The 17547-nt window shown below is 45.2% G+C and overlaps 1 protein-coding gene across 1 annotated transcript in view; it reads left to right on the top strand.

The window, feature by feature from the left end:
• The first annotated feature begins 8126 nt into the window (after positions 1–8126).
• LOC119404704 (crustacean hyperglycemic hormone) overlaps positions 8127–17547 on the top strand; it is an 83478-nt gene continuing 74057 nt past the window's right edge. The window contains exon 1 of the mRNA XM_037671347.1: positions 8127–8363. The gene's annotated coding sequence lies outside the window, so the exon portion shown is untranslated. The remainder of the gene's footprint in view (positions 8364–17547) is intronic.

The raw sequence follows: 17547 nt of genomic DNA, 5'->3' as shown, positions 1-17547 counted from the left end.
GATACATTAGCGAATAGCGCGGTACAACAGACACCAAATCTGTTCTTTCATCAGGCGTCGGTTGTCGTTTCTTAGTAAGCGATACGGGGTTCTAAACAGACGATGTCCCGCTTTCGGGTATCATCTGCAGTTTTGTTGCAGACGACATCGCGCGCTCTGTCTTCTGCAAGAACACGAACGCCCTTCTTTTGTTGTTGTTTTCTTTTTCTGCGAAATAGGGACATTCAAGAAGACTGCGTTTCAAAAGAAACGTGAGCGAATGTATCTGTTGCCATCTGTCGCGTTTCGAAAGGAAACGAGATACTCGCGTTTCTCAAGGAGGCGAGAGGAGAAAGAACACAATAGTGACGACAATTGCGAGCGCAATGTGGCGCCACTCTGCAACTCGTAGGCGCCGTGGCGCCTCTGAGTGCAACACTGGCGACGCTGATATTGATATAATTTTTTTGTGTAACCGAGAGCGTCGACCTCGTAACCGCTTTTCTCTCTCGGCGTGCACGCACAGCAAGGTCATTTGCTAGCACGACCTTGCTACGAAAGAGTTTTCTCTTTCAATGCGGCGCCGAGTCTTGAGTGTTCGTAGGGGAATGTAGATCATGGGCGTTATTAAGGCGAAGGTGGGGTGCTATTCTGGACAATGTGAAACTTCGCCATATTGTCATATTCTGTAATGGTGACATTTTAATCCAATAAGAGAGGTCAGCCCTCTGGGCCAATCAGAGCTTAAGGTTACAGAATTTACCAAAGGCAGAATTTGGCAACATGACGGACTTTGGCAATGTTCAGGATATCATCCCCTTGTATGTACCGTCGAGTCAAGAAATTTGGAAATTTGGCGAGGCACTGTGCGAGATGGTGGCGTCAACGTGAATAATGCAGAAAAGAAAAATTGGGTAATAAATTCTGGTCAAAAGTCACGTGATACTCAAGTGCATGTAGTAATAATATCTGGGGTTTAACGTCCCAAAACAACGAAATGATTATGAGAGACGCCGTAGTGGAGGGCTCCGGAAATTTCGACCACCTGGGGTTATTTAACGTGCACCTAAATCTAAGTACACGGGCCTCAAGCATTTTCCCCTCTATCGAAAATGCGGCCGCCGCGGCCAAGATTCGATCCCGCGACCTTCGGGTCAGCAGTCGAGCACCATAACCACTAGACCACCGTGGCGGGGCACTCAAGTGCGTGTATGCGCGAGCCGACGGCCTCACTGTAACTTGACCTCACTGTAACTTGACGTGCCCCTGTGACGTCATCATGACGTAACACAGCGTCACAATGACGTCAGTACAATCGTCACAATGACATCAGTACAATCGACTGATAAGAAAAAGAAGCAGGAATAATAGATGGCTTCCGCTTTCGAGTCCTCTTAGTCGAATGCATAGGGGACCTTGTCAGTTTTTGATGATGTACGCATTCGAAGTTGATAGCCTACAGTGATCTGTCAGGCTTCATGGTATGCCAATTAGTATGGGCTACCCGGGTTATTTTTGACCACGTGCGACTGTTCACCGCTCACTAAGAAGTGTTATTTCCCTTAAAAAATGCGACCAGGGCTCGAATTTTGGACCTCGTATTGCCAAGTTCCACAAAGATATATACCAGCATGCGCTGATGTTGGCTAAATAGTGGATAATGTCGGCCACTTATGGACTATTTTTCGTTAACGTCGGCTGACGTCGGCTGTCGGCTATTTTAACGGGACCCTCATTGCCCTCATTAAAACAAATGGTTGAGTTTCCATGCCAGTTCTTTGTTCAAGCGAAGCCTGAACAAATCAAAGTGAGTTACACGTTTATAAACAAAACTGAGTTACAGATTTCGGTGGTGGTGGTGGCGGCGTCGTACTCAAAAAGCCCGGCGTTGGCTAGCGTACAGAAATGCGGCCTTCCGAAGGTGCGCCAGTCGCATGCGTGATTGTAAGCACCGTTTTCCAATAATTGACGCTCTCGCGATCGCAGGCTTGTCGGGGATCATCTGTTTCTGATATCGCATTCTGGTCTTTCATCGATGTCCCTCGTAATTTCACATTGCCACATTTCATTGTTGCCTCCACATTAACGCGTGAGCGTCGTTGTTGCCCGTAGCAACTGAAGTGTCTCGCTGCTAAGCACGTGGGCGAAGGTCGAATTCCCGGTATGGAGGAAGGAAACGGAAATTACGTTGAGGCGTAAAGAAAAAAACATAAAATAAATCGCTCAACCTGGGAGGAAGGAAACACTTAGGGGGGAGAATGCGCTTTGCGATAGAAAGAAAGCAGCAAGCAACAAAGAAAGGTTGTAGGTCACGCCAACTTTCGCTTGCCCCCCATTTTTTTTCCCGAGTAATTGACAACGCGAGATGTGCGGTACGTTACAATATTGCGTCGAAATCGCAGAATCACCAAGCTGACTTGCGAAACAGTTCTCAAGAGAAGAGTGCTTTCGCTAGAATAATAAATTCGGCAGCGGATGAAGTTCCCGACACCTCCTCCCGACACGGCAGTTTGTGCGCTGTAAGAAGAATTAGTGGATGCAAATCTTCGTCGAGAAACGTAGCGTTTTTCTATGACGGCACAAATTATGCATATTTGATGACTGCGTCACGTAGATTGACAGGTGTCTCAACTTCCACTGGCCAAAAGAAAGAGCCCAGTGGAGGGATAAGCCGATAATGTCTTCCATTAAGTACGTCTGAGAAGTAAGACAAAAAAAAAAAAACGCCCCAATTATTACAGGTGACGTCACTGAGAGCGAAAGCGCGGACAAGTCAGCTAACCGGCGATTAAGAACCTACTGGAGAATCCAACACGTGCCGATGCCGCTTTCTTTTTTTCTTTTTGCCCATGCTCGTTTCCTTCTTTTTTAGGGGCCTTGCTGACGCACTGGTGGGGTCTGTCCTGACGTCAACGCCGACGTCATCACGAGAAAAAAAAAAAACGAAAATTATAGCGAAGGATTCGGATGAATGTTGATGAATGAAGGAAGATGGATTCGTTGCTTGATGTGATGATGATTCGAAAATCGCCAGGCCTGCGCGGAACACGCGGCACAGTCACAGCGAAAGCTGGAAGAGTGGACTTTCTGGAGACCGTTGTAAACTTTGTTGGGGCAACTAATACAAGTACATTTGCAAGGTATACCCACTACGCCATAAATCATCATAATTTTTTGGAAAGTAGCGAAGCACCCGCTATGTCATTATTCGGCATTCTGCGGAGAAGCGTGGTACCCGCTACACGTCTTTAAGGCATTAAGTGCACTTTCTTTGTGCCGTGGCGGATGACGATGAAGAATTTTGGCTGAGCCCTTTGTAATGGGTTGGAAGCATTCAACGACCCACCCATTGCGCAATTGGCATTGTGGGACGCCTGGTTGTTATTTTACTCTTCTACCGCGCTATACAGGGTGTTTCAAGAAATGTGTCCAACCTTCTCAAAAAATCAGGAAAATGCGATATTTGCTCGGGGCTTTCAGAATTGCGTTTTCTGTAGCGGCAGAGAGAGAAATAAACATTATAATGAAGCTGGAGATGTTTGCCTCTGTAGCGGCAGGAATCTTAAGGTAGTTAAGGACATCATTTCGGACAGTAATTAAGAAAGTTACATTAATTAACTTTTTAATTAGTGGAGTTAGGTGATTGTGTCAAATGGGAGAGTTGAAGTTCTTCATGCGAGGGACCCATCCGAGCTTTGAGATTTCGAAAAAGCGTCCTGTAGTAATTGTTGTGGCGTAATGAAATTCAACAAAACGCAACGGCTTTCAACAGCGAAAGCCATCGAATTCGGTTGAATTTCATTACTCCGTAATTATTACTAGAGGCCGCTTTTTCGTAATCTCAACGTTGGTATGGGTTTCTGGCACGAAGAACTTCAATTCCCCAATTTGACACAATCACCTAACTCCGCTAATTAAAAAGTTAATTAATTTAACTTTCTTAATTACTGTCTCAAGTCATGTCTCTAACCATCTTAAGATGCCTAGCGCTACAGAAAAAGTCATTCACTCATTTTCGACGTCTCAGAAGGATATGGCTGTTGCGTTCTTCCATGTTTCTATTTAGGTTTCGCCATTGAATTTGGTTGAATTTCATTACTTCGTAATTATTACTAGATGCCACTTTTTCGAAGTCTCAAAGTTCGGTTGGGTTTCTGGCATGAAGAACTTAATTCTCCCATTTGACACAACACCTAACTCCACTAATTAAAAAGTTAAATAATTGAACTTTTTTAATTACGGTCCCCAATAATTTATTTAACCATCTTAAAATCCCTGCCACTACAGAAAAAACAATTCTGAAGGCAGCAATCAAATATCGCATTTTCCTGATTTTTTTTAGAAGGTTGGACACATTTCTTGAAACACCCTGTATATTACACACGTTAACATGATAAAGACCCTGTGTAGGGTCTTTTTGCGAAGGAGTGTCAAGCTATGGCATGACTCTACAATAAAGGAAGCAAAAAAAAAAAAAACGACGCGGCTCTGAGGTAGAATACTCGACTTCCACGCAGAGGGCCAGAGATCAAATCCTATACGATCCTGGACGTTTTTTTTTCTCATTTCATTTTTTTTATTTCGCTGGATAGCGGTTGCGGACACCTACGGTGGCGAACAAAATCGACTGTTGTGACCTCATAACAGCTTTTTCTGTAAAACGAAGAAAGTTCCACACAATTTGCTCGTTTATGATACCACCGCGACGATGGCGAAAACGTTATTTTTACGTTTTCATTAAAGTTGTTTGGCACCCTTCATATATACTTGGAGGAAAAAGACCCGTAAAGTTTTGGTTTCAGGCGACCACATCACCGATCCGAAGGTGTTTTGTTGCATTCTGATTGGATCATTAAGTCGTACCATTCATTGCTAATATTTTAAAATATTTGGGGCCTCATGTGCTTTACAGAATAGATGACTGAAGTCGAAAAAAATGAAAGAAAGACAAGCCCGTCTCACAGGGTTTAAAAATGTATAATTTGACGATGGAAACATTCACTTCTTCGTAAAAATAATGCACTATATTGGGACGCCTCAAGCCAGCGAAAGTTTCTGTATTATACATTGCTCTATAATATTCACAAGATGGACGTTACATATTTGCAAAGAAAGCGGTGAACAATAAAAATTACAATTTCACGTCAACTAATTAAGATGTGTCCGTTCTATATACGGCTGAAACAGATATAATTTCCAATACTAATGTATCTGTCTGTGGCAGGAGTGTTGTAATTGCAAATATTTTCCCCTGAGCTAATTCACGCAGCATTAAAAAATACACATCTTTTACATTCATAATAAGAAACAGAGCTTCTTAAAACAGTCATTGAAATGTTGATTTATTTTGAATTCGTTGAATTAGATGTATTTGCTTTTTGCAAATGCGCATGGCCGGAGTATGACGCGTGTTTGAAGCTGCATTTGAATAGTGAAATTGGAGCTGCCGCCCCGCGCCATATATTTTATTAAACCATTTGTCTGAAAAAAAAATGTCTTTCAATGTATATGAACACGTAGTGGAATGGATCGTTCCAACTGTTCGCCTGTTCCATATTCAAGAAGAATAGAAGAACCTGGAACAGAGTAACCTATTTATATTTATTTTTAAGCTCTAGCATATTAGCCTGAGCCATTTTTCCGTACGGAGTGTTTGTAAAATTCCATCCCCCTTTTTTTTTCTATGTTGCGTATTATGGCCTTGCACATACGTATAGTCATCATATCTCCCGGAAGCTAAAAGTGTACAGTCATTGCATATTGCCTGTACTAATACTATATGGGTCTTAAACTTGGACAGTAACAAAGGAACTCGAGAAAAAACATAAGGACCATGCAGCGTGCGGTGGAACGGAAAATGATAGACGTGACATTAATCGGACAGCAGCAGAGTGGGCCAGCGAAGAAACAAGTGTAGGCGAGATTCTAGAAGACATTCAGCAAAAAACAAACAAACAAAAAACAAAATGGACCTGCCTTGGCCACGTAATTCCCAGTACAGACAACCCACGGTAACTTCGACGGAATTGATACGAAGGGATGGGAAACCTTGAAACCTTAGGAAGGGACTGACAGACAGGCAAGGCAAGGCAAGGCATGGCATGGCATGGCATGGCATGGCATGGCAAGGCATGGCATGGCAGGGCAGGGCAGTGCAGGGCAAGGTAGGGCAAGGCAGGGCAGGACAAGGCAAGGCGGGGCGGGGCAGAGCAAGGCAAGGCAAGGCAAGGCAGATAGATAGATAGATAGATAGATAGATAGATAGATAGATAGATAGATAGATAGATAGATAGATAGATAGATAGATAGATAGATAGATAGATAGATAGATAGATAGATAGATAGATAGATAGATAGATAGATAGATAGATAGATAGATAGATAGATAGATAGATAGATAGATAGATAGATAGATAGATAGATAGATAGATAGATAGATAGATAGATAGATAGATAGATAGATAGATAGATAGATAGATAGATAGATAGATAGATAGATAGATAGATAGATAGTGAGCGAGTGAGTGAGTGAGCGAGCGAGCGAGTGAAAAGCAGAGATATCATATCAGCATATGCTTTCCTAGCCTGCGCTTGGGGAGAGAATAGAAACGAGGATAAAGGGAGTGAAGGAGAGGGCACGATGCAGAAAGCGAAATATGACATTCAACTGACGGACTGTCGGCAGCAAACACGTCATAAGTAGCGTCAACATCACCGTCATTGTCGACCGCTGCAGCATCTGCGACATGTAACGAACAACAACTACGACCATTACAGGCCTGGAACAATGTACGCAGTTACGTGTACACACTTATGCACCCCACTGGCTTATATTTGGCGGTGGTGCTGGGAATGCCGCAGGCTGGCGGGTTTAGCCTAGCAGACCTGGCCGGCAATCGCTCCGCCTGAGCGACTCGTTCCATGCTGTATGTCTTACCGCGCATCATTTAGGCCGGTCCCTCGCATAAAATCTAAAACGATACCAGCCACTTCCTTGCAAATAATCCGCGCACCTTCCGAAAACACGTCTTCACAGCATCCGTGGAGAAAACCCTCTCTTCTTCATGTTGTCCGGGAGTCTCTCCCTTTCAAGGCAAAAGCGCTCGTAGGACCAGATGCAGTGTTCTGTGTATCCTCAACTTCATTGCACTCAGTACGCAATGGGAAGGGAGCGCCCATTACATTAAACAACCATGCTCTAATGTAGCGCCGTTGTGTACAACGTCGGACGTTCATTTTTCGGCCGCGGCGGCCGCATTTAAAATTTAATTTGGAGGCAACGATAGGGAGGTGTGTGTAGGCGGAATGCTAGAGAGCATTCGTGCAACTTGCTCGCGCATTACAGGAACCCGGATGTTTGAAATTAATCACGAGTCCTCCACGTGCACCGTCCTTCACAACACAACGTTTCACGACGTAAGGAGAAAAAAATCCGCACGATTTAATTTAAACCTACACACTATCTCAACACAGAGCAACACGTAAAAGAGATAATTCATATAGCGCACCGTATTAAAGCTTAGAATATAGCGGGAAAGCTTAGAGAAATTGAAATAACCAAGCGGACACAGCACCGTATATAGTGGAGAGTGTCCACGTTCCTTGTTTCATTCTTTTTTTTTTAATTTTTTTATGTTAATAGCTTATCGCGTTATTATTTTTCGCTGCAAATGTAGGGAGAAAAGGAATCGCCTACCTCGGTCTCTCCACAACGACTTACGTGAAAAAAGAAATGAAATAAAAGAACGACGCAACGAGAAAAACGATCGCGCAGAGTTAGGAAAATAAAACGGGAAAATAGGGATGCGTGGGAAGCAACGGGAGGCGTTTGCAATCTGAAGGCGTTCAGACGGAGTGGTTTCGTTGCTGTAGAATGGAAGCAGTGGGGATGGAATCGGGACGTACTCACAAAAAAAAAACGCGAAAAAATCATCCCGAAAACCAAAGTTGGCCGACGAGATAAAAAGGAAGAGTGGAATTGGGGATGACCAACGCCGCGGGCGCTTTCTCTTCACGGGAGAGAAGGGAGAGCGCGAGGAAGGAGGGAAGAAAGGGAGGGGGAGAGGGTAGAATGGAGAAAGACCACGTGACTTGACCGCTTCTTCTCCCTCCGTGTCCCTGCGGAGTACAAAAGTGGCCTCCGGTTGCCCCAGGGAGAGTCGGGAGCAAATTCTCCGGAGACGCGCGCAGCAACAACTTGGGGAAGGTTTCCTCGGCTCTCCTCTCTGTCTCCCGTGTGCCTGTGCGTAGCAGACTCCTCTTCTTCCCTACGAGGGACGTCCCGTCGCCGGAGAGGTGCGCGCACGGTCTTCGGCTGCTCGCTCCCGCGTTCCCCGATTTCTTCCCCACGACTTCTCGCCCGGGCGACTCCCCGACACCCGAAGGTACGTTAACGACAGCGCTCCGTACCAATCGCGTATTTTTTTTCTTCCCTTAGTTTTGAAAGAGATGCAGTCAAACCCGACTATATCGAACACGATTAAACCGAATTATCCTTTACATCGAACTATTTTCTAACACCGCAATGCTTTAACGTCAATGCATAAGAAACTTTACGGCTGCATGGAACAAAAATAGCCGGAACGCTTTATATACCGAACATCAGGCAGTGCGATACGCCCAAGAAGTTGGCTTTTCCTCATAAGGGGATGGCTTTTTCTAACGGAAGGAAACTTTCCTGCATGCATTTGCGAGCGTGAGCGGTGTGATTAAGAGGGCTGTATCGCCCCTACAACTCCCATGGCCAACTACAAACCGTGCAAAAATAACAACTAAAAAGAAAAAAAAAATTCCCGCGCGTTGCCGCCCTAAGCCGACTTCCTTGCATTATCGTGTAGCAGCTCCGTGAAGCCAACTTGCGCACCAAAATTCGCATCGAAAATACGGAAAATTCTTTAAAAGCTTTTTGTCGAATTATACAATACATCGAAGTGAGTCCCGTATTTTACCGAGTTCGATATAGGCGGGTTCAACTGTATAACAAAAAAGAAACAGGAGATGCGACCAGGGGCTGTGGCATAGCTTACTCCTTTTTGGTTCGCCAGTATTGACGACACATTACGCTGAAATCTTCCGTAAGCAAATTCCTTCATTCTACGCTTTCTGCGCGCTCATATTCTCGCAGTTATAAGGATTTCCATGAGAGATGTAATGCGGTGAAAAGCCGTGCGAAGAACGGGCGTCATTCGCTAAGTCAAAAAAACATCATTGAGAGGTCCTACGAGTTTGTGCGACGGACAAAAAGGTCCCGCCTGGGCGATGACCAGGAGATCTTGAGTCCCGGCGGCTTCCTCGGCCCGCTGGACAGCCCACAGTTGACCTTCAAGGGCAGAACTGTGCAACACAGTCTTGCAACTTTCGCGGACGAGATCGCTAAAGGCTGCATTCCCAGTATTGTTTGTTATTCCTCGTCATTCCCACGGTATATGTTCCAGAGTGTCCCTACAACCACAGTTCTGGCACCTATCTGTCTTGCATATGTCTGGGTAAATCGAGCTGTGAGGTCAGCGTCTTTTTTACATAATATTTGTCGATGGCTTGTAGTAACCGCTACCTTATTCAGGGCTGCAATTCCGCGTGTTTGGTACTGTTTCTCGTGAAAAAATGCGAAGTGTACACGGAATTCGCGAAAGACGGAACGGGGCGAAATATTTGCGGGAAACCGCTGCCCTTTTCACTAGTTAATATCGTCGATTTCTAACTCAAAACTTACGTATGCTTAAGTTATGGCGCCGCTTTTCCTGCGAGAGGCTTTCAAAAATTTATAAGCAGTTTACACGGAATCCGTGCAGATTCAGTAATACTTTACGGGGGGAAATTTATTCGGTTATCGGCATTTTCCGTGTGCCGCCTCAGTATTTGAAAGAATCCATTCGGGATAGTAACAGTAAGGGCACCTAGTAAGGGACTCGTTGTAAATAGATTGTATTTCTATACAGTCAGGTGCAACACAGATGGTCGAGAAAAAAATATGTTCGTGGACTGATGGCACACGTTTTCAGTATGATAAGGCAGGGATTATAAAATAACAGGAAATCGGCACGGTTCTAAAATCCAAGTTCGTTTAATGGATCAGTAGTGGAAGTAATGATTACGCGTATACGATAAGCTTGCGACGGTGCTCCGGGCCCTTTTACAATTGACTGCATAGTCTACATAGACTACATGCCATAGTTTGGGAAAGTACGTTGAAATAGCGTTTCTTATCCCTTCTCTTTTGTGCACAAGGCTACGTGACATGAAATATATGCACTCATTGTGCAAGAGTCGTAACGTCGATAAGTATAGGTCAGTGACTGTCGAGCCACCCTTTTAAGGTTGTTGCTGTTTCATATAAACCAACCAACACCGCATTTTCATGTAGACCTCTTGGGAAATTCGAATTCCGCTTGACACCCCTTCACCAAACCATCGCGCTGAGTGCAGGATCAGTGTAGAAAGAGAACATTGTAAACGTACAGAATGTGACACTGGCCACAGTCTCTCACAGACTCGCTCGTTTTCAACGCAACAGCTAAAACTTAACTTCCGAGGCGTCGCTTTTATAACGTAATCAGTCGTACGTCCCGCTTCCCCTGCGCCTACGTCACTGAGTTCGTGTTGACGTCATCGTTTACGTCAGTAGTTACGTACGCCCTCGCCTTAGCCAATCGACTGCCGTGTTCGTCCTTCACTTCTACACACTTAGTCCCTTTCTCTCGTTTTATTATCTCTCTCTCTCTCTCTCTCTACACACTTAGTCGCTGACTTAGCTTGCTGTTTATTTCATTACTCTACTCCCTTTCTGCATACGTACGTATGCTGCCATGTTTGCGGGGGTAGGGTACGGTGTATGCGGGGATTCGTATCTTCCGCGTTCATTTACGTTGGTCGGTCTTGTCCACCTACGCTTTCGCTGTTATCTGAGTCTTCCGATTCTTTCGTTAAGACTTTCTCTGAGCCCGATGTCCTGTAATCATCTGTTTATTTCTGGTCAGATCATTTCGTCCAAAAGTCTGGCGTCCGCTTACATGTAAGCGGCGTTTGTAGTGCGATTTCTTAAGCTCATTATTTCCAACGCTCGCGATCATGTGACGTTTGCCTCGTATAACGACGTTGTGTGCCGTGACCTTATAGATGATCAGGCGACCGCTCGTATAGCTTCAACAACGCTTTCACTGACGAAAGCACAACGTTCAAAGGATCTTGTTTCACAAATGGAAGTGTTTCGTTGATGTTTTGCGTGAACTTTAGCCCGTGTGCATACTGATCTCATTCTTCTCATTTTGTTTTTGTTTGCTTCGTTTTACTTTCTCTTGAAGCGCTACCGCTCTAAATGTCGTCCCTGTGGCGAAATTTAGCAACAGACTCCGCGAAGTCCTCTTTGGAGCCCGCCATTTTGTTTTTCTACGAGGCAGCGTTAAGGTAGGTTAACGGCTACCTTAAGCAAGCCGTACTTATCGCGGCGATTACTGCAAGGTTCGTGTTCGAAACGCACTAAGGGTCAATGCGAGGTTAAGGGTGGCTTAAATCACGAGTATATCTGTTTGGTTGTCGAATATAGCGGTTGGTGCGTTGTTTGCTCGTGCGATATGGATAACTAATTATAGGAAATGGGCAGTCGAAACATCTTAACTACTTGGATAACGGGCTCTAGTGTAGCCTACGTTCCCTTACGTCGACATGATGGCTCGCATAGAGGTTGGTTGGTTGGTTGGTAAGTTAGTAAGCTAGTTAGGCTAGTTAGTAAGTTGTTAGTCAGTCAGCTATGGTCAGTTAGTCCCTTGCTTAGTTAGTCAGTCAGGTAATTAGTTGGTTAGTAAGTTGATTGTTAGTCAGATGGTTAGTTAGTAAGTTGGATAGTTGGTCAGTCAGTTATTAATTTGGTTGTTAGTAAGTTGGTTGTTGGCTAGTCAGATGGTTAGTCAGTCAGTTATTAAGTTGGCTGTTAGTCATTCAGTCAGTAAGTTGGTTGTTAGTCAGTCAGATGGTTAGTTAGTTAGTAAGCTGGTCAGTTAGTCCGTCGGTTGGTTTTTAAGTTTGTTAGTTATTCAGTCAGTTCGATGATTAGAGGCTTGGAATCGTGTTAGGCGTGCATGGCCCCATTCATGCAGGACCGTAACTTGTGGTCCCAATAACTGAAGTGATGGATGACCTAACGCAGAAAGAGTTGGGGATGGTCACTGCTCGCGATGTTTCCTTTCCCCTTTCACACTTTCGTTTTATCGGCGCTATCAGGGAGGAAAGGGAGGCCTTTGGTGGTTTGGAAATCTCTCCTGGCTCACTTCCAAGCTCAGTAGTTGGGTGGCAACTAGATGGAAGGGCTGGCGCATACAGTCTTGTGAAACCGTCTCTTCACGCAGGTTCGCCTGTACGGAGCAACTTTTTTTTTTTCCCCGACCGCTGAATGCTTTATATATCTTGCTGGGTCGAGTGGCGACAATAATAGTAAAACAGATTTCAGTGGCTGTGTAGCCGCAAATGAGAGAGAAATTCATTGCAGTTAATTAGCTTCAACTAATACTTTGATAGCCAGCAATCAGGGGCGTAGCCATTGGGGCGCGGGGTGGGGGGTGTTCGGTGTCAGAGCAGCCCCCGAAATCTGTGTACCCCCTCCCCCACTCCTTTACACTCGTAAATGTATGTAGATGTTACAGTGAAAGAAACAACTAACCATTCGGCTTTATTAAAGCAGAAAAATGGCTAATAAATTGTTTCGACGCGGGCACTTTTTTTTTTAACCAGCGACGTATACACCTCGCTTAAAATATTTCTGGCTACGACATTGCCTTCAGTAGCCATCAATTAGCCAACAGGGCTGGTATTTTGCGCGTAAATACGGTAAGCCAGCCACGGAGAACCGGTCGGTTTCACACAAACTCCACGACTTTCTATCTTTATTTTTACAGCGAAAGCTGTTATGAGATCATTTCACCGGCCGTTTTTGGCGCCGTAGTTGTCCGCCGCCGCCGCTGCCGCCGCCGCCGCCGCCGCCGGTGTCCGTAACCAGTATCGCTCGAAATAAGAAAAAAAAAACGAAATAAGAAAAAAATTCCAGGATGGAACGAGGTTCGAACCTGGGCCCTCTGCGTGCAAGCCCAGTATTCAACCTCTGAGCCATGCCGGTGCTTGAAACTGCTTTGCAAAAAGGTCCTATACAGGCTTCATGTCGGGAATGAACCACATTAGCACATGCAATATAGCGTGGTAGAAGAGTAAAATAAGCACCAAGCGTCGCACAACGCGAATTCTGTAACCAGGCGTCACACAATGCGAATTGCGCAACGAGTAAGTTGTTGAATGCTTCCAACCCATTACAAAGGGCTCTGCCATAATTCTTCATCGTCATCAGGCACAGCATCAACAAAGTGCGCATAATGCCTTACATGCGTTTAGCAGGTACCAACGTTTTCCGTAGAATGACGAAAAATGGCACAGTGCCTGCTGCCCTACTTCTCAAAAATTACAATGATTTATAGCGTAGTGGGTTCCTCGCAAGTGCACCTGTATTTGTTGCCAAGGAAGCCCATAAGCGCATGATCCACTTCCTCGGGGTCTCAGTAAAATTACAATGATTTATAGCGTAGTGGGTTCCTCGCAAGTGCACTTGTATTGGTTGCCAAGGAAGCCCATAAGCGCATGATCCATTTCCTCGGGGTCTCAGTAAAGTTCTTCGCCCCCCCCCCCCCCCCCACGTCTCACTCCCACGTCAACGTATGTTATACAGCATGACGGGAGAGGGAAATAGCGACCGGGCGTCACCCAATGCAAATTACATAACTGGTGGGCCGTTTAAAGATTCCAACCCATTACAAAGGGCTGAGCCATAATTCTTCATCGTCATCAGTCGTCGCGTCAACAAAGTGCACATAATGCCTTATATCGCTTCTCCGCAGAATGACGAATAATGGCTTAGTAGGTGCTTCCCAACTTCACAAAAATTGTGATTTATGGCGTAGTGGGTACCTTACTAGTGTACTTGTATTGTAGCCCCAAGAGAGCTTAACGGGCACTAGAAACGCCGCTCTTCCAGCTTTCGCTGTGACTGTGCTGCGGTTTCAGCGCAGGCCTGGCGTTTTTTTGTTGTTGTTCCGCGTTGGCCATCCTACTGCTAATGCGTTCAAGAGCATGCGCATTCTTTGCACGGCGATTGAAATTTTGATCATTTCTTCAGTCAGTATACCCTTCAACTCTTCTACTGACATATCCTGACAATCAATCAATCAATAAATCAATCCAGCGGTCGATCAGTAAATCAGTTTTTATTATTACACAATTACTTTACACAATTGTTACTCAATTAGTTTCAGTAAACCAAATCGTACTATTACAACGAGGACACTTAATAAATGCGTACCTAACCACTTCAAATTAACTAATTCGGTGCCGGCGACCAAAAGCTTCCGGCGGTTTTGCTTACCAAGTCTCTTAACGACTTTAAGAAAGTTACGATTTCGTCGACCTGGCTATCCGAAGGGACCTTTCCGCAGCCAAAGCGCCACATCCGGGTTGCGATTTTTTTATTTAAATTCCACTTTTGGTTGTGTTCTACGTCCTGTGATTTTCGTCCCCTAACTTTAGGCACGCAACCCCTAAAACTCTGTTATCTGTTATCAACGTTGAATGAAAAATCGTTTTTTAAATATAATCTTATTGCGCGTTATATATATATATATATATATATATATATATATATATATATATATATATATATATATATATATATATATATATATATATATATATTGGTAGAGAACCTCATTGATAGAGTCGTTGTTTCAGCGCCTAAACACAGAACATTACGGTTCTTTGACGCAAATCTAGTGCCCCTACTATCCGAGCACAGTACACAGCGTGTCACGAACATTAGCGGTGTTTTTTTTTTTAAGGACGAAATCGCGCGATCGATTCAGTAAACACTTATTGATACTTGACGAACACCGGATAAATGAATTGGCCGAGGTTATTTGCGAAAGTAACTTCTTATGTAGTTCAGGATCACGAAGTACACACTTTTCGGCAGCAGTCCTTTTCACGGGCCTCCCGGAAGTAACTCCTTAACGCGTTCATTCCGACTTCGACTGTGACTTGGCTATCTTCCATTTGGGTTAGCGGAAACCTTCCGTCCGCTAATGCAAGCTCGATGTCGCGCATAATGTCAAGGCGCCTCATTTCGGCTGACGCTCTATATACTGCCCTGTGATCTCGCCTGACCTTGTACTCGGATTCGATATGTGTACGCGAATGTACTGTGAAGGAGATGTCGGGCAATGTTTAGCATTCATGTACGCCAAACGAAGACGCTTTGAGACGAGAAAAGTTAGGGCTGAATAGATTGATATAAAGGAGGCACATCGCTTCGTCCTTAACGTCAACTTGTCGCGCTGCGATGAAAAGAAAAGCAGTATTGGTCGTTCCATTCGACGCCGAGTCTGAGTCACGAGGTGTGAGTTACACGCGCGCACGCACGCACGCACGCACGCACGCACGCGCACACACACACACACACACACACACACACACACACACACACACACACACACACACACACACACACACACACACACACACACACGAGTGACACTGCGGGTATTAGTGAAATGTTATACTTCAATACTTAACAATTAAGAGGAAAGCCTTAGATGCCTCATATAACGCGAAATTTGACCGTCGGAGGCGTCAACGCGAGTGATGCAACAAGTCATCATGTGATGACGGCACCCCATCATGTCATCCTGACGTCACAGGCCGCCAAAGTTAGTGACGTCGCATAATGTGACGTTACTTGTTGACGTCATCATGTGTCATCGTCGCCTGGTCAAAGGTGGGCCGTTCCTGGAGGCAGTGCAAAAAGCTTCCAATGCCTCCGATCCCGGAGGCAGTGCAAAACAGCGTTGCGTGCCGAAAGCCTTCGTGGGTGGGTGGGGTCAATACAATATACTGAGCAGAAAGTCTTGTTAAGGGAATGCATAAGGGAACGTGTGAACTTGTGAAAAACGTGTATGAAGTGGAGGGTTCGGTGGTTTCAACTATCAGTGGTTTGCGTTCCTGCTTCCCTATTTTGTCTTATTGCGATAGCATTTATACGGACACACTAGGCGGGTTTTTGCCTTCATCGTCATGTTCTGTATAAAGTACAAATCGATAACATCCCCCCGCGCATCGTATATTCTACGCGCGAGTAAACGCACGCAAACGCTGCTGATAAACGCGGCTGAAGCAGAGATGAAACGAGCCGGCCATCTCCGTCGCACGGAGGGCGCATGCGAGGCCTGCAATCGATGGCTCCGCAAGCAGAGAGAAAACGCCCCCGGCTGTCTTTCGTTAGTCGGGCGAAGGAGCGTCGAAAGAGGAAAGGGGGAGAAGAGGTGGGAGGGTTGCGTCGCTTGAGCAGCAACTGCGAACTTTGCTCATAAGGGTGTGGTCGCGAGTGCTGGCGCGCACGCTACCTAGAGAGACATCAGGAGACGGCTCATAAACTTGCCGTTCTCTCCAGGCTTACTTCGCGTTTGGAGGACTGACAGCAAGAAAGCCGCTTCGGTCGCGGGAGCGGCCGTATTCCCTTAAACCAGAGTTTTGTTGAATTACGCGAGGTCGGTCCAAAATATTCAGCTGCTAGCCTTACTTCGTATAACACTGTAATTTGCTGCTATCGCATCCATTGCTTCGCCCTTGCGGTGAAACTGATTTTTTTTTTGTACTAAGCTATGTTGCTCTGAAACGGGGAGCGTTAATGTTACCGAAGGGACCGATACCGGACTCGAAGATTTAACGAAAAGAAATAGAGCGTTAGTGAATTCAGTGAGCCCACACACAACGTCATGACCCTTCGGATTGTGCATAATCAGTATTACAGCAAGCGAACGGCGAAGTATTACGGCAATTAACCTACGCATAATTAGTTTTGGTGTGTAATTAATAACAAGAGGTCCCTCTACAGTTTTTAACTGTGCACGACCTCTTTCTGTATAATTTATTCTGCTATGTAATGCCCGTGTGCTTAGATTTAGGCGCACGTTAAAGATCCCCAGGTGGTCGAAATTTCCGGAGCCCTCCACTAAGGCGTCTCTCATAATCATATCGCGGTGCTAGGACGTCAAGCCCCAACAATTATCATTATATTCTGTTATCTAATACTTTGAGAAACAAATAACTTGATCTTGAACTTGAATTATTGGCTTTTTTTTTGGGGGGGGGGGGAGGCTTTTTTTCTTTTTTTTCGTTTCTCGCCTCGAACGCGAGAGCGAAATTCCGCGCGCCGAGCCTACATCTACTGTCCCGTTACATCTTTTTCTATAGTTTGTCATTTTCCTTGAGCCACGTGAAAGGAAACTGGACGTCAACGACACTTTGCTCGAAATAAGCTTGGCAGTTGTTCGCGGTCATAAGCTTTTGTACCTCCTCTCTTTCACGAGAAGAGCCCTGACGTCAGCAATATGTCGGCAATGATTCTACAGCCCGAAAAGTATGTAAAGGGCGAAGTCCTGTACTGTTAAGGCGAAGGCCTGTATACAGAAAGTATACACAGAAGTAAAGACGGGTGCGCATAATGCGTGAAGGACGCGTCCCCACGCTCTCGTCTCGCCAAAT

The sequence above is a fragment of the Rhipicephalus sanguineus genome, chromosome 9 (genome assembly GCF_013339695.2).
Source record: "Rhipicephalus sanguineus isolate Rsan-2018 chromosome 9, BIME_Rsan_1.4, whole genome shotgun sequence".
NCBI classification, from domain to species: Eukaryota; Metazoa; Arthropoda; class Arachnida; order Ixodida; family Ixodidae; genus Rhipicephalus; species Rhipicephalus sanguineus.
The sequence above is the reverse complement of the archived record's forward strand: the minus strand, read 5'-3'. Positions and strand labels throughout refer to the sequence as shown.